The 18,182-nt window shown below is 40.4% G+C and overlaps 1 long non-coding RNA gene across 3 annotated transcripts; it reads right to left on the bottom strand.

Annotated features, from left to right (window-relative positions):
• Nucleotides 1-3,674: 3,674 nt before the first annotated feature.
• LOC104419296 lies at nt 3,675-7,789 on the bottom strand. Of its 3 annotated transcripts, none has more exons than XR_005546403.1 (4): nt 7,286-7,758; nt 5,455-5,983; nt 4,472-5,200; nt 3,675-3,986 (listed from the first exon to the last, which is right to left on the bottom strand). It is a non-coding gene; the product is annotated as an uncharacterized LOC104419296 (long non-coding RNA). The 3 variants fall into 3 exon arrangements; XR_005546402.1 differs by lacking the exon at nt 3,675-3,986 and having other exon boundaries at nt 4,329-5,200; nt 7,286-7,473; nt 7,686-7,789; XR_001981395.2 differs by lacking the exon at nt 3,675-3,986 and having other exon boundaries at nt 4,329-5,200; nt 7,286-7,757.
• Nucleotides 7,790-18,182: the final 10,393 nt, after the last annotated feature.

The raw sequence follows: 18,182 nt of genomic DNA, 5'->3' as shown, positions 1-18,182 counted from the left end.
GATCGCTTGACAAAAAGAAAAGTAGACTCCCTTTAAGCTTCGATTGGAGATTCTGAAAATACAACAAAAATAAATATACCGAACGGATAAACTATCTGATGAGACTCATAAGTTGATTGGGCCGAGTAGTTTACATGTTCTAACTCGATTCCGTCAATGTCTAAACAACTCAAACTCCAAAAGTGTCACGCCATGGATCCTAGTGGAAAAGGAAATGGCATGGCCGTCTTTCCACTTGAAGGATGCAGCCTCTAATCACCCAAATATCAACTCCCTAATGTTCTCGTCAAATTGCTCTCACTCCATGGCGGCTAACTGAGGAACTTGAAAAAATTGGGAAGAAGGGTGAGCAATCACTGCTCATTGAATAGTATATATCTTTTCTAAGTATATTTTTATATATATATAGGTATAAACTTAGGAAAATTCAAAATAAAGATCTAAAGTATCTTCATTTTCTCAAATAAAGACTCGAAGTGAACTTTGTGCTAAATAAGAACCTGAAATGACTATGATTATTTTAAATAAAGGCCTAAAGCGGCCATGGTTGTTTCAAATAAGGGCTTGACCTTGCTGATCATCGGCCAGCTAAATATTCCAATCAATTAGGGCATTTTTGTCCAATTACAATTTTAATCTTTTTTTTTTTTCTTTTCTTTCCTTTCCTCTTTTTTGCCCTTTTTTTTTTCCTTCAACAAGGGCCAATAGCCGCCGATGAGGTTTTGGCGACTCTCACTGGCCCTAGGCAAGGGCAGCCTCACCCAGGGCGAGGGTTGCCGAGCCTTCGTTGTCACTAGGCAAGGGTGGCCTCGCCCACAACCAACTAGGGTTGGTAGGCCTTGGCTGGCCCTTATTAATGGCTAGCAAGGGTGGCTCTCATCAGATCAAGCGAGAGCTATCCTCGCACAGCTCTTTTCGATATATGCACTAACAAATCGCACATCTAATATGATTATTCAAGTTATTCATAATGCCAAACTTAAACGATAGACCCTAAAATTTTGCTTTGATTAAATTGTTGTTCAAAACGGACTCTTGACAAACCTTACGACTCTATAATGACATAATTCACCATTTTTATGAAATCTCGAAACACCGTAACTCAAGAATTGGATTTCACGGTTTGATTTTTACAAATCTACAAATTTAAACCCTAATTTCGAAAACTATCCTGATTGGACGAATGAGGAGCACAAATATTTATCAATGTTGCAATATATAGTTGATTCAGCTTAACAAAGTCGGCCTGGTGTGTACACACAACCCCTTTCCTCCCTTCCTTTCCTTCTCTTTTCTTTCCTTTCTTCCATGCACATTCTCTTTGTAGTTTATTAGTGGAGCCGCTTCAAAACACCCCCCCGGGCGGGGCGGGGCGGGGCGGTTCAGGTCTCTTTTTGACTTTTCAACCTTTCTTTTCTTTTCTGTCTTTTTTTTTTTTTTTGGTTGGGTCCCTCTGAAGGCCAATAGTAAAAGAAGAATCTAGCCCAAAACTAGATAATGTTTCTCCAACTGGTCGTGCTCTGCCTTGTCGACCTATATGGATTAAAAACGCCACGATGACTTACGTCCCGTTGTTCAAGTCATTATTCGGTCGGGTCTCTTTCTGATAATTTCTTTTTGAAGAGTTAGAAAGTCGCATGGAGTGCAGTCGTCCGTTCTGATGAATCCGCGTGGATCCTTCTTTCGGGGGACAAAAGAAATTGCTGAGAACTGGCCCAGGCTTTTATTTCCAAGTGGGCATAGACTCAAAGGAAAATTGTCAAATGAATGTGAAAACCATCGCTTTATACAAAATGTGTACCAACCAGATCTGGTGAGAGCAGAAAATAGTTGCCAGGGCAGAGGGCTTAACAAGTAGTGACTCCCGACAATATTCTAGGATAGCAAATGGGACAAAATTGAACCATTATATATTGAACGTGAGGAAAGCAATTTTGAAATATATATGTTAAGAATGAAATTAACTCATATGAATGCTTTTGATGTAATGACAATACTTAATTCCTATGTTAAGCGTGCTCAGGCAGGAGCACTCTTAGAATGGGTGATTTTCTGGGAAGGTGCTTACATGTATGTCGAAGGACAAAATCGTAAAGCTCAATATGAAAAAAACTAAATGGTACAACACATCAAGTGAGTTCAATCTCGATGTAAGAAATTGTTCGTCATATGCAAAAACCTATAGACAAAAGCCGTGCCACATTGTATTGTGGATGGCTCTATACCGCGCATTAGCGAAACATTTTCATTACTATCAATTTCATAAAGCGAAGAGCGAGTTAATTTGTGCCCTATGAATATATGTTTGCTCTTGTATGTGCACAGAAGCATCACGACGTCTAAAGAACATTGAGAATGCCGAGCACCTAAAAAACGGAGTAAATAAGTGCTGCTATTAAATATTTGGATTGAGGGAGATTGTTATTTACAATAAGTTGTTTTTCTAGCGTTATATGTAATCAGTGCATCATACGTAAACACATTTTCTTATTGATATGATTAACATGTGCCTAGGGCACTTATTAACAAGCGCCACTTGTAGGAATTTGACCCAAAAAAAAAAATGATCGAAATCCTCTAAACACGACGGGTAAAAATAAGAAGACTGTAAAAATTGCCTTTTTTTTAGAGTTAATTATTGCCTTTTCTTTTAAGTAAGCTCTTTGAGAGGTCTATAAAAATCAAATCATCTCATCCAGGTATATTAAGATTTTACAAATTGTTAAAAATAAGTTTTGTCTTCCTACTGTGTAAATGATAAACGAAAGGGAATAACACCATAGGGAGGAGGCACCTACTACAGGCTTACACTGAGCAGCATTCCACATGAGAAAATATAATACAAACACAATCTTACTACGTTATAAATTTACAATCTATACCTTCGAAGCAAATATTAGCATAGTAATTACTGTCAAGATATGAGAGAGATATAAGATCGTCCGAAGCTTAAGCATTTTAAACCCTTCTCCCAACAGAAGAAAAAAAAAAGTACGTGTGCGGTATATGCTAACGGAAAAGGGTTAATAGGTGCACCAAAATCCAAATTCAAAGAATTATAACGACACATTTGAGATTTAGGGACTTATCATCAATCTCAAAATTTTGGGGGGCATGAAAAAAAAAATCTGGAGTACTAATTGCACCGCGGGATTGTTTTCCTTCTTTAGATGAGTAGCCGTTGAAGAAGTCTATTCTGGATTCTTATCCATGTACATTATGATCTAGTAATTGACATTACAAACTACAACATATAGACATACTAAGATGAATGTACATTGGTTCATTAGACGGAAAACGACATGCTTATCATTAAACCGCTCTACGAGGTATGTTAATATATGGAAAGCTGAAAAGTTGCCAATTCAAAGACGAGATATGAATTATTTTGGCCTGTGAAATCTCATAAATGGTCACATTTTTTCACTGTTCCACCATATCAGTTGAATTTATATTGAGTTTCCAGTGAGCGCCATAGAGAGCAAAACAACTCCAGCAATGATGACGAAGGAGGGTGCCAATGCTCGACGGGCTACCTCCTCAAAACACCGACCGGGGCTATTGAAGAAGGCGAGTGAATTATATGCTTTTTTGTGCTATTGAGATGGCCATTATCGTTCTCTCTCTGAGAGGCAAGCCTTTTTATTTTGGTCACCCGTCTGTGGATGCGACCGTGGATATGCGTGAGCATCCAAAGATGGCTTGTATTGATGCTACTCAACAGGCTCAAACAGACAGACAGCAGATCCTAGAGAAACTGAACAAACAATATGTCGATGTGCTCGAGCAACTGAAAGCTGGAATGAAAGGAGCTAAAGAGCTGAGCGATATTAAGCCCCTGCGATTCGAAAACTTTAGCTTTAACGATTTTGTGGTATTCGGGAAATGGCTGGAAGATGTCGAGAACGCGGTGGACAAGAGAAGGACGGAGCTCTTGGCCCTAGAGTCTTCAAGTTCAACTCCATGCCCGGGAGCTATTAAAGCATCTGTCAGAAGCCAAAACGATGATAAATGTGACGATCCTTGTAAAGCACAAGTTGGAAATTGAGTAATCAATTCCAGCGGACTTAGGGAGAGATTGTTGGCTCATCTTAGATTGTTTTTGGCATGATTCAGTCTCCGCTTCAACAAGAGAGGCCTCTTGATAATGAAGCATTAAAAATGCTTAATAAAGTGGCAGCAATCTTTTTTCTTTTGCTTTTTTTTTTTTCCTATGCTGTTTTAGTTAAAATTGCTCGTTTTTATTATAGTCTTGTGATAATTATTTTCTACCGAGTAGGAACCAGCACTGAAGGAACAAACATATGAGTAATTCCAGAAGTGGAAAAAACATAAAGGCTTTAAAAACATAAATTATGCCTTCCGAACCAAATTTTTGAACTCACGATGACCAATCCGAATCAATTCAAGCAAACCACCCTCATTCTTGCTCTTATGATACACTATAATTTACATTCAAATACTGGGATACCTGATTTATACCGGTACCAGTCGCCATCCGTCATGAAAACAGCGAGTTGCTCTGATCATTTGCAGCAGCAGTAGGACAAGCAGTAGCAGCAGCAGTACGAATCCTGTGCTGTTCAACAATTTTTCTATTTCTGTGCTATTCGATCCTCCGCTGTTCAACAACCTGCACGATATTCGCGCCTCCTCCACATGTGCCGAGAAGCACGAATTCTCCGTGAACACTGGACATGATCTTCTTCGCTTTCAAACAATAGGGAAACACTTTACTGGCTGTTTCGGATGTTTGTCCAACCACTCTTTCAATAGCTTGAAGTGCTTGGATCTCCCTTGAGATATGTAACCTCTTTTGCCCCACTTGTAGTACTCAGCTATGTGGAGCGGTTCGACCAACCTCCGATAGTTTGTTCCTCCAAAAAACCAGCGATTCCGAAGCGGTGCTCCCTCTCTCTGAGGCCTCTTCTACGTGTCTTCCACCACTCATTCCCAGTAATCAGTGAGCTTTTTCATAAACTTAACAGCTTCATAGTCACGCATAGCCATTTTGTTCTTCAAGCTGTTGAAGTAACCAAAACCCTGGCCATCGTTCTCACATTTTTTCTTGTACCATTCCAAATTAGCAAGGCACACTTTCATGTCATTCAAATCCTTTGCAGGATCAAATGCTTTATTCTTTTGTTCTAGGACATCTTTTTCAGACTTGACTATCTCCCTCAACAGAGATATCCATATTCTGCGGTTGCCATGACAGTGCAAATTCAGTAAATGAACTTCCAAATGGTAAAAAGAAAGCATTCATAACAAGGGACTATTCGAGTGGAGCAAATTTTCCTGGTTAAGTATGTGAAGCTAAAAGCTGGGACACAATGCATTTTGGTTTAGGGCAAAGCACAATTTAACTTATGGTTTCGACTAGAATGATTGTGAAATCCCCATCTGTGATGTTTTCACGATGTGTACACAGAAGAAGGTATAATAAATAGTTACCTGAATTTGCATAAGGCCAATTGCTGCAACTTGCGCAATTATCCCAGCTTTAAATAAATCAGTATCACGCATACTAAATTCAGAATGGCTCTTGCAAATCTATTGCCGTTAGAGACATTTGATGATGCTCTGATAATTGAAAATTTGGACACTTTATGGGCTTCTGGGGGCTAGCAACTCAATTATGGATTTAGAGGCTTTGAAACATGCACTACCCAATTCGGAACACAGAAGACATGTTCCAAAAGGCTTGTATAGGCTCTGCTCCATGGTCGACAAGTGAAAGATTTTGGGGAAACAGTCATCCTTATGAACCACATGCAAGAAGCAAGCACTCCAGATTGGATTTTGCGATACTGCTTGTTGGAAGCCACCATCCTCAATGAGGGGCGAACCAAATGTGATGAAAGCGGGCACTCTGTGGCTTCTGTACCGAGTGTGTGTAGGATAACGTGAAAAGAGAGGCAATGGATCCGCCCAAACAAACTCCAGTTATAACGTGTGGAACAGACTTGGAGAAAGTTGCAACCTGCATCAAAAGCTGGATGAGCATGGGCAAACACAAGTCTATAGGGCCAGTCAGTTTTTTTAACTTGCAACACGAGTTTTTTGTCAGTTTCGCTAGCATAAACACACTCTTTCCCTTTGATACTGTTGCAAAAAACATACTAATTAATAATAAAATAAACAAAATAACAAAATAGATTGGACATTAGATTTACACGGTTCAGTCGATATGATCAATCCAAGGAGAGGGCAGCATAAGATTCCAATGTAAATCAATCGATATGACAGAGATTACATCGAAACAATCTATAGGAATTCACAAATCTTACATAAGATTCATTAGTTTCAAAACACTTCTTCAATATGCAATTTAGGAGCATGCTGCACAAATGATTGTTATGGACAAAAGCTCCTCTGCTCACTAACAGGTAAAAAACTAAAACCCAACTCTTATATATATTATTTGGATGCAAAATAGAAGACCATTTTAACAGGCTCAATTTAAAAATCCAACTCCAATGAGGATTTGTTGTTACCTCATATATTTTGGTGAATCAAATGTCCAATCAAGGCTTTTCTAATTTGAATTGTAAGTCCTAATGGGATATGGAATTTTCATTTAGATCGGGTTTCTTAATGGGCTCAAATTAGAGACATATACTCAAAATTATTGCGATTAAATCAAACCAAATCTCGAACCGGCTTTTGCTCACACTAGGATAAGGGGATTCGCGAGGGATCACTTCCTTATAATCTAGCGAGCTCTGATGAGTAACTTTGAGCAAGATTCAGACCTAAGACCTCAGGCTTCTTGAGACGCAAAGCCTAATTACTTTACCAACTCAGCCAAACTCCTTCGGTTCACGCACATTCAATAATCAACAATATTTCTAAGGGCCAGATGTGAATTATCAAAACGCAGAATTTAATTTGCTGTCATATCTTGATTCATTCAGAGCTGCATTGGTACGCTTAAGTTCTACTCAAAACAATTTATTCCTTTTTCTCTTTTCGGCCGGGAATAGGATTATGTTTGACTCAAGTGAAAAGAATGAAAAAGACAATGAGCCATCTATGCGAGAGGAACTGTTCAGACAATTGACTGACTGCTCATCAGTCATCATCAACCATTTTGCCTAGTGATGCAATTCGCAACTCAAAATGGTTATCAATGAAGCAACTATCAGAGCGGATGCGAGCATTCCCCAACCCACTTCAACAAGACCTGATTCCTAGATCTGAGACCAATTCGTGTGATCTTTCACAGCGACTAATAAAACCTCATAAATAACTCGAAAAGAAACGAAAGATAAAAGGGTATTACCTCAGCTTTCAGGGGGGAGAGCTTATTAATCCGGAGAGAGTTGGACAGAGAAATCGCAGCTTTGTTAATGGCAATGACTTTCGTGATTGCGGTCAATCTGGGACTGGAGTTCAGAGATTGCAGCCCTGGAATTGCAAAGAATATGGGAGGACACGACCAAGTTCGCCAAATTGAGTCCGTTGCTAAATCTGCAAAAACAAAAGAAAAAATCATCAAGAACAAGAGACCAACTGAGGACAAGAAACAAGAACACATCCTCTAGGAAGCGAAACGGGTCAAATGATATGCGTAGGGCGTGCTTTATTCGCCGAATCCGAAATTGGGTCTCTTCCGCTTTCGGTAGAAACTATAAAGTTGAGAAAGATCGAAGAAGCCTTCTCTCTTTTGTTTCAACACGTACAGAGGTTTAGCAGCTCGAAGAGAGTACATTGTCGGAGCTTCTGTATTGGGCTGCTGCCCTCGCAGAACCGGCGAGTTGACGATGATTGAGTCGACGTCAAACCCAAGTCAATGGCTGGTTTTTTGTTTAGTCTTTTTCTTTTTTTAAATTCATAGTATGTCCATGAGAACTTTCTCGGAATATGCATAATAAAGCTATGTTTGATCATTTCTATTCAAAAACTGTTTCCAAAAATAAAAATATTCCAGAAAATAATTTTTTTAATAAAAAAATATATTTGGTAACGCACAAATTTTATATTCCTGAAATAAAAAAAAGGAATAGAAACATGTTTTGTAAATTTGTACAATTTTTTGTTTCTTTTTAATTTTCTAATATTTAATTTTTTTTTTTTTTTTTTTTTCTTTCTTCCTTTTGGCCGGTCATCGGCCTCGCCCATAGCCGGCATGATCGGCCGACGAGGCCCGCCGGCCTCGCCTAACCCGAGGCTCGTCGGCCGGCACGAGGCTCGTCGGGCGGCGGAAGCACGATGTCAACCTTGCCGGTGGCTGGGCGAGCTCAACCTCGTCGGGCCACCGCTGGGCAAGCTTGAGCTCGCCGAGCCTCGTCAAGGGCCGGCGACGCTCCGACGAGGTCACCGGCGACCAACCAAAGAAAAAGGAAAAAGCAAAAAAAAAAAAAAAAAAAAGAAGTGTTTTTCAGAATTGTTCTCCGAAATAAGAAACAAATTTTTTCTACTTCTTGTTTCTATTCAAAAAAATAATTTGTTTTTGTTTCCGGAACAAAAGTGTAAACAAACTATTACCATGAATCGCTTGCCTACCCAGGTTTTTCTCCTGTCTTATGGTAGAATTAACCATGCATTATGTGCCTTTTGCAACACCACTCCGAATTCAATTGATCATATGTTTTTTGAGTGCTGTGTGCCTGCGACTCTTGTTTATTTCTGGGCGGGGAGATGTAATCTCCCTTGGCGCAATATACCTTGGCCAAAGATCATCAACTGGGCCTTGAGATATCTCTCTGGCAAGGATTTCTTTCACTCCATTGTCCGGTTTTCCTTTGACGTCTTGTGTCATCTTATCTGGAAGAAAAGGAATGCAATCATCTTTCGGGGTGAAGTGCTACAAGTTACTGCTATGAAGGATCACCTTATCAAAGTTGTCCAAGATAAAGTGCTAACTTATAGCAAGGTTCCGAACACTCCTGGGAACAAAAGGCTTCAACGACCTTGGGGCTTTGATCCTCCTATTTTTACGGAAGCACTATAAATCCTAGTTAGCTAGTGCTTGTGTGCTTCTAATGCCGTGGCCCTTGTGCCTTAGCTTGTGGCTTTTGCTGTTTTTTTTTAGTTCCTTTGTTTTTACTTCTTCTTTTGCGCTGGCTCCCTTCCACTCAGTCTGCTTTTTGTACTATGAGTGAAAGTTCTTGGTGCCGGTTTGTGTTCTTTCGCTTTTCCCTTCTATATAATTACCTTTACCAACAAAAAAAAAAGCAAAAGGGTAAACAAACGCGTCTTTGTTCTTTTTTTGTTCTCGGAACAAAAGAACAAAAATTGTGTTCCAGGAAACAGAAGCAAAAATTTGCCAAACACCCCCTAAGCGTGCGTTCCCATCTGATGAAGGAAAACATATCCTTTCTTGAATGCCACAAGCCGTTCTTTTCTTCTTCGCGGCCCTCCAGACAGCCACTGAAAAAGCCGGATTGGGTGCAAACAATGAAGGATTTCCGCGGGAAAAAAACATTTTATTTTTGCAACCAGATGGTGAAAAGACCGACGTATTCTTTGGCAAAACATCAAGTTTCTCGTCAACAAGAAATTGTCTTTCTAAGATACTACTATCAAAGATTTGTCCTTTCCTTTCTCATGCTATAGTTACTACCGCTCAATCGTCGGTGTCTGAGAAAGGTGCTACGCAATTGTTGGCTAGACATGACTTCGTCTGGTCAATTCTCGATTGGGAGCTCTCTCTTTTTAATCAGATTGATTCGGAGTTGAGTAGGGCTGAATTTCTCAATCTAGTTGTGCCGGACGCATCTCTATACTGGAGTCGAGTCTTTCGGCTTTGGTACTGCTCGAACGTGATTCGAGCTTGATTGAGTTTCAGCCTCTGCTCAACTTCGTAATGTGTGTTCCATGCTTGAGTGATTGCTTAACGACAAATAAAGTAGACTTCCTTTCAGCTCGTACTGGAATTTCAAAAACACAACAAATATAAATATACCAAACGAACAAATTATCCAAATGTACAAACCGATTGGGACGAGTAGTTTTCATTTCAAGTTCAAGCTCAACTCCATTCAATATTTGAACGTCTCAAGCTCTAGAAGAATCTAGTCCTAAAGAGGAAAGTGTTTCTCCAACTGGTCGTGCTATACCTTGTAGACCTAAGATGAAATACAAATGTCCCGGTGAGTTGCGTCACGCTGTCCAGGTGGTAAATATGATCGGTACTTTCTTTGACAATTTTTCTTTTTTTGGTAGAATACTTTCTTTGACAATTGCTCGACATATGAATGAATATTTCTCTTTTTCAAGCGTTAGTTGAGTGTAGTCGTCTATTCAAATGAATTAGTGGATTCTTTTACCGTGGGAGAGAGTAAATTGCTAAGACTTGGCCTAAGCTTTTACCTTCAAGTGGGCGTGCCCTACAAAAATGAGAGATAATTATGTGAAAACCATCTCCATCATACAACACGTCTTCCGACTCGGTCTGACCAAGACAGGGTATAAGGACCTAATCTGACAAGGGCGGGAGTAATCATCGAGGCAAGACGCGACTCCGACTATAAAATGGTGTGGGGCAGGAATAAATCAAATCTCACATCGCCTAGGTTTGATGAGGTAAAATGCCTTATATGGAATGATATTTGTTCTAACTTGTAATGAAGCTTTTTATGGGCGAAGCCCAGAAGAACAAAATTATTCGTGATCCAACTCAATATTATGGTATTAGAGCTAATCACCAGTCAAAAATGTGGCACATGAAAGCAAGTGGACCTATAATGACTCGGTTCGATGAGGGTGGGATTGATCGCTGAGGTCAGAAAGGGCCTGAACAATGTGCTCATGGGTATGTACTTTGGGACTTGGTTCGTGGCAAGCTCGAAGAGTAGGAATCTTTGAGACGGCTCGAAGAAGTAGGAATCTTCGAGGCGGTTTCGACATCGTGTATTGAAGACATAGCTTGTGAGGATTACAAGTACAATCCCTCACTGAGTGTTGTTAAAGGCGTGAGGACCCCTCACCGTTTTGACAGCATGTGTCAACCCATATCTGCCAAAAGATTTCACCGTTTTGATAGCATGTGTCCCTCGAATCTGCCAAAAGATTAAGGACATCAGATCACGCGCTACATAATGCCCCTAATACGAGTGTTGTCGTGGCCACGTATGCGGCCGACCGAAGCAAGTTCTTCAGAGATTTTGCTGCGGCGATGGAGCAGCTCGGCGTCCATGGAGTGAACCAGGAGGCAAGGCGGGGTCCGATGCCAGTGTGTTCCGGTCAATTAGCTGATAAAGAAAATAGTCGGAATCCTCTAAACATAACGAGCAAAAATGACGAGATTGTAAAAATTGCCCTTTTCTATAGTAAAATTACCGTCTTTTCTTTTAAGTAAGATCTTTGAGAGGTCTATAAAATCAAATCGTCCCATCTAGTTATATTAAGATTTTACAAATTGTTGAAAATTAGTTATGTCTTCTTATTGTGTAAATAATAAGCGAAAGAGAATAACACGATAGCGAAGAGATGGCCATAGACAAATTTTCACTTAGTGGTATTGCCAATGAGAAAATATAATACAAACCTATCTAACTACATTATAATTTCAGTATCCATACCTCCGAAGAAATATTAGCAAAATAATTACTATCTAGATATGAGAGATATATAGGATTGTCCAAAGCTTTAGCATGTTAAAACCTCAACTTTGAATTTGGGGAACAAAAGGAATTTATTAGAAATTTTAAGGAAAGGTTGCACTTTAAACGCCGCCCATCCTCCTAATAGGAAAATCAGGTCAGAAAAATACCAAAACAAATAGTAATACAACTTTATATCTTTCAATTGAATCAATTTAGACATAAATCTTTTTATATTAGTATCAATTGAATCCATCTGACTAATTTAGGCTGAAAATGATGTCGGTGGTCTTCCATGACATAGTCGGCACTAACGTCGCCATTTTTAAAAAAAAAAATTGAAATTGTTAACTTTTTACTAACTTTTTGTTTTTGTTTTCTTTTTCCTTTTCCTTCTCTTTGGCTTGTGGCTGATATTCAGCCATGGCCAATCAGTGGCCATGAGCCAAAGACAAGAGAAGGGAGAAAAAAAAGGGAAATTTTTATTAAAAATTAAAAGTATTGTTTATGTCAGAAATGTAGGACGGGCTGGTCCACATCGGCTATTTTCAATTTAAATTATGCAGATGAAATCAATTGGTACCGATGCGAAACTGTTGAGGACTAAGTTGATTTAATTAAAATGTTTAAGACAAAATTTTTACTTATGCAATAAGTCTAAGACTTTTTTGGTACTTTTTCCCAAAAAAAAAGTATCTATGCAGGTATAAGCTAATGGAAAAAGTAATTGTGTTAATAGACGCAACAAAATGCAAATTCAAAGAATTATAATGACACATTTAAAATGCAAGATTGTTTTCCTTCTTTAACTAAGTAGCCATTGAAGAAGTCTGTTCCAGATTCTTATCCATGTATATTAAGGGCTAGTAATTGACATTAGAAGCTACAACTTATGGACATACTACGATGAATGTACATTGGTTCATTAGACAGAAAACAACATGCTCATCATTAAACCGCTCCAAGAGGTATTTTAATATATGGAAAGCCAAAAAGTTGCCAAGACAGGAGTGATGAATTATTTGGCTTGTGAAATCCTATAAATGATCACATTTTTTCACGGTCCCACCATATCAGTTGAATTTACATTGAGTTTCCAGCGAGCGCCACCGAGGGCAAAACAACTTTAGCAAGGATGACGAAGGAGGGTGCCAATGCTCGACAAGCTACCTTCTTAAAACGTCGACCGGGGCTATCGAAGAAGGCGAGTGAATTATATGCTTTTTGTGCTGTTGAGATGGCCATCATCGTTCTCTCTCCTAGAGGCGAGTCTTTCTATTTTGGTCACCCTTCTGTGGATGCGGCCGTAAATATGCGTGACCATCCAAAGATGGCTCGTATTGATGCTACCCGACAGGCTCAAACTGTCACGCCCCGAACCTCGAGTGCGCCAACATCCCACCATGGTCATGCAAATGCGACCTTCCCAGGTAGTGTCACTGACCCCATACATTTATTAATGCGCAAGCGGAACGTATTATAAAACCCCTGACAATAAAACACGGGATAGAAAAGCAGGAAGCAAAACCACAACATAACACTTCCCTAATTCAACGGGAATTACAAACAGAGGTCTACGGCCAAAAGTCTACAAAAGACCGGCTCTTAAAAATGAATTGTCCTACGACCTACAAGTCGGACACATTCTCCAATCTTATGACTTCACCTCTGTAACTCCTCAAGGCCAACCAAAGCTATATGGTCGCTCCGTCCACTAGGGACCTGAAATTTTAATCCCACAACCGGGATGAGACGATGTCTCAAAGCAAGTTCAACCCCTAAACCCCTATTAGAAAGAAAATACGCCCCGGTGGCCTAGCCACATCACACGTAAGACTTACCTCGCCTCGGCCTTCATCCGCAGGTTAGCACAATTTATATAATTCAACCATGTACAATTATGATAACCAAACAACCATGGCACAATCACATTATCAAAACAATTCAACCACTTGGATCGTCTCAGCGATCAATCGACTCGGCCGATTACATGTCATTCTAGCAAATCAATCATTACTCTCAATCCCGGCCCTATAGGAAGGTTTAACAATCAGTGGCAATTACGGCCCCACTCGGCACGACCCTTAATTTGGTGGTCCATTACGGCCTCAATGGGCACGACCTCTAATAGGTGGTCAATCACGGCCCTATTAGGCACGACCTCTCATAGGTGGTCCATCACGGCCTCACTGGGCACGACCTCTAATAGGTGGTCAATCACGGCTCCTAGGTGGTACATCACGGCCTCACCGGGCACGACCTCTCTAGGTGGTACATCACGGCCCTATTAGGCACGACCTCTCATAGGTGATCCATCACGGGGGCACGACCTCTCATAGGTGGTTCATCACGGCCCTATTAGGCACGACCTCTCATAGGTGGTCCATCACGGCCTCACTAGGCACGACCTCTAATAGGTGGTCAATCACGGCCTCACTAGGCACAACCTTTCCTAGGTGGTACATCACGGCCTCACTGGGCACGACCTTTCCTAGGTGGTACATCACAGCCAATCTCCCATCAATTTCTACACTTAGGATTTTATAAAGAATCCCTATTTATCACAATCACACTCCATTTGCCACAATCAATCATCAAATTCAAATTATAAATACACAAAGAAGCGATCAAAGCACGAAATTCGAGAGAATAAGGTTCCAAACTAATTTTCAGAATTTATCAAATAATTAAATTTATTCCGAAAATTAATTAAATAATAATATCCATGTCTTTCACGATCCACACTCAATTTATAAAATCCAATCGTCAATTTCAAAATCTAACTACACAGCAGCGACCGATATGAAATTCTGAGAATTTAGGGTCCTGACAAAATTTTCGGAATTTAATAAATAATTAAATTTATTCCGAAAATAATTAAATAATAATATTTTAATCATTTCGAATAATAAAATATTATTAAATTATTAAACAATTTCGAAATATTTATTTAATCCCAAAAGTAATTCATTTATGTCAAATCATCATTATGCTAATATAAACATCAATTTAACCTTAACCAAACATACTTTAAGTTAATCCAACCTCTTAATCTAATTCACAATTAAATAAACTCAACTAACCACCTAAGCTTAATTAACTTAAGCTAAACACACCTAAAGCATAATTAACCCTGTAAGCGAGGTTTAGTGAGCTAAACTCACCGGATTAGCGAGCCGAGCGGACCAAAACGACGAGGGCGACGCGAGGATCAACTTTTCTCAAGGCGGGCCGAGCATCTGGGGTCGGGAAGCCGGCCAAAACGGGCCAAACACGAGCTGCCATACCCACTAAAACTAGCTGCTGTCTGCTGCGGTTCAAGGCCGAGAGAGGGTAGATCCGATGCTGGCTTGGGTCGAAAACGGGTGGAGAAGATCGGCGAGGCTTGGACAAGCCGATAGGGAGGTCAATGGCGGCTCACGGTGTGACATCCTGAAATCCAGGTTCTGATTTCGATCGAAATAGTTGGGCATTTCATCGACGCATTTATAGTTCTTTTCCCTGAACTGATCGCTCATGGGATAACTAGTCTATCGGTGAAGCCGTTAAGGAATTTTAACGCATTAGACTTGAGAATTCGATCGGGAAACGACCGCTCAACCGTGCAAACCGCAAGAGATCATTACGACACGGTAAGATCGATTAGAAATCGGAGATAGGTTGACTCGACAAAGGTATGTGATTAAGTGTGGGTGATTCCACCTAATTGCACAATTCTTGTCGATCGGCACTAGACCGATTATTCTGTCGTTTCGATACCCCGTGTCCGTATTTGAAACCTTGAGATTTCTACGACAATTGAGAGTCGCCAATGTATCGAAGACGTACATTGTGGCTTGAGAATATTCAACCACGGGTCAAATGCAAGAAAATTTCCTAAAAGCTACCCGGTAAATTAGGACGCACTAAATTTGCGTCGAATTGAAATTAACCGTGAAATCGAACCCGAATTCAGAAATTGGGAGTTCTGTCAAGTCACAATTCAATTTAGGAACGTCGACTCATCTCCGGAAGATTTTTTCTACAACCGAGATTTTTGGCGGAAAAGTAAAGTAATGCCGTTTTTGTTCGAGATTGTCAAAGGACCGTTTTTGATCGAATCTTTGGAAAGTAAGTTGGATCATTTGATGGGGAAAAGTCATAAGAAGGTTGAGGACACATGGGTTAAATTAATTGAGCTTCAATTGGATGGAATTGATTGAGAATTGATTGAATTAAGTGTACGGGATTTTACGCCACGGCGGAAAAAAATTGACCCATGGACCAAGATTGTGAGAAATTGGAGATAGTGGACGACATCATAGTGATGTCATGGTGGGCCAATTTTGGGAGATTAAATAAAGATGAAAATAAAAGGAATGCCCCCCTTTTTCCTTCTCTCTCCTCCCTCTTTCTTCCCCGTCGCCCCCTTCCTTCCCCTCTCTTCTTGCTCGACGGAACCGAGCAAACCAGCGAAGCTGGAGGAGTCGCCGCCCCTCGCCGCCGTAAGCCCACCGGAGGCCGTCGCACGTCCAGCCGCGCCTCCGCCTCCCTCCCTTCCCTCCTGCTACCGGTCGACCAGCTCCTTTCTTCCTCCTATTTGTGTCTTTGCAAACCCAGAAAACTACAGAGGAGAAACCTAACCAGCCCCTCACACCACTCCCTCGCCGTCGCGCCGGACCACCGTTTTCCGCTTCTCCTTGCGCGAGCAGCCCCGCCCGTCGTCCGCCTCCAGCTGTGTCGTCCCTGCTCATCCTCGCCTCCAGCAGCTTCGCAGGCCAGCGCAGGCCACGGTTCAGCCCCTCCGGCCACCGTACACCTCCGCCTCAGCCCGCCGGAGCTCCGCCTAGCCCTCTCGGCCCTTGCATGCCCCAACCAAGCTCGGATCTACCCTTTCTCGGCCTTAAACAGCAGCGAACGAAGAGGAGAAAAATGGGTATGGCAGCAGCTTTGTGGCCCGTTTTGGCCGGCTTCCCGACCCCGGAAGCTAGGCCCGCTTTGGAGTGAATTGATCCCCTCAGCGTCCCCGTCGATTTGAGCCGCTCGGATCGCTAATCGGGTGAGTTTAACTCACTAATCCCCGCTTAGTAGGTTAATCACGTTTAAGGGGTGTTTAGATTAAACTAAGTAGGTTTAGGTGGTTAGATTAGTTTATTTAAATGTTAAGTGGATTAAGGGATGTGATTAGTTTAGTGGACAATCAATTAAAGTTAAGAAAATGTTTGGATTAAAGTAATCTTGTTTAAGCCTTAATTAATTATTTTAAATTAAATAATTAATTCGAAATTGTACCAATATAATAATAATATAATATAATATTATTATATTTAATTTTCGGAATAAATTTAATTATTTATTATTTTCCGGAAATTTGGATCGGGATAATGGTGACCTAATTTTATGCTGATGATCGTGGTGAAGTCCGTTTATTTAATTGAGCTCGATTTGAGCTAAATTGAATTTATTGTAATTAATTATTAAATTTCGAAATTAATTAATAATTAATTAAAATTCGGAAATTAAGATTTAGAAGGCCGACGACCGAAATTTCGTGCCGATTATCGTAGTGCAGTCCGTTTATTTATTTGAGCATTAATTTGTCCTAAATCGAATTAATTATGAATTTAGGATTTATTCCTAAATTATCTGATTTTGGGTCATTGATGGAGAAATAACCGGGCGTCGGTTTACAACGCCAAGAAGTATGTAATGGGCTGATGAAATTGGTGAGATTTTTTTAAGTAAAATTATTATATTTTGGCTAAGGCCAACCGTGTACCCACACACGGCTATTTATCGTGAATGATAAAAATGATGAATTGACTATATGGTTGGAGTGGTATACTATATCGGTCTTCGGGCGATATGTCAGCTTTGGGTGAGCAGTATACCGGTATACTATATTGACCTACAGGCGATATGTCAGCTTTGGGCGAGCGATATATCTATCAGCTTTGGGCGAGCATATATAGTATACTAAATTGGCCTGGGGGCCCTAATCTATCAGCTTTGGGCGAACATATACATAGTATACTATATCTATCAGCTTTGGGCGAGCTATGCTATCTATTATTAGCTTTGGGTGAGCAGTTCTAGACTATGGTCGGACTTTATAGATAGTATTGAATGTACCGGCCAGGGAAAGGTCGTGGTGACATGTAATCGATTAAGTCGATTGATCGCTGAGTCGATCTGATTGGTGGAATGTAATTGTTTGCTATAGTTATCGATATTATTAGTTGAACTAAAGTGCAGGAAAGGAACTGATGCCAAGGTAAGCCCTTTGACCTGTGTTGTGCTTAGGCAGCCCTTATGGCGTATTGGCTTCCTAATTGGGTCTTAGTGGGGTAGAACTCGCTGAGACATAATCTCATCCCGTTTGGGGAAAAATATTTCGGGTTCCTAGATGACGATCGTGGAGGACCTAAGTCCTAAAGTTCGGAAGGTGGAGGTGAAGAATCGGCAAATGGGTCGACTAGTGGATGTTAAGACAGTCCCCTTTTTGTTAAGCCGTAATTTTGTAAACAGCCTAAGTTTGTAATTAACCAGTTGGTCTATAAAGACTTGTCTTGGTTTGAAAAATATGATCCTACTTTTCTGTCACATTGTTCGATTGTCTGGGGATTTTATTAAGCTTCCGCATGCGTATATAAA

Source organism: Eucalyptus grandis, chromosome 9, assembly GCF_016545825.1.
Source record: "Eucalyptus grandis isolate ANBG69807.140 chromosome 9, ASM1654582v1, whole genome shotgun sequence".
Classification (NCBI taxonomy): domain Eukaryota; kingdom Viridiplantae; phylum Streptophyta; class Magnoliopsida; order Myrtales; family Myrtaceae; genus Eucalyptus; species Eucalyptus grandis.
This window is presented reverse-complemented; position numbering and strand designations above follow the sequence as displayed.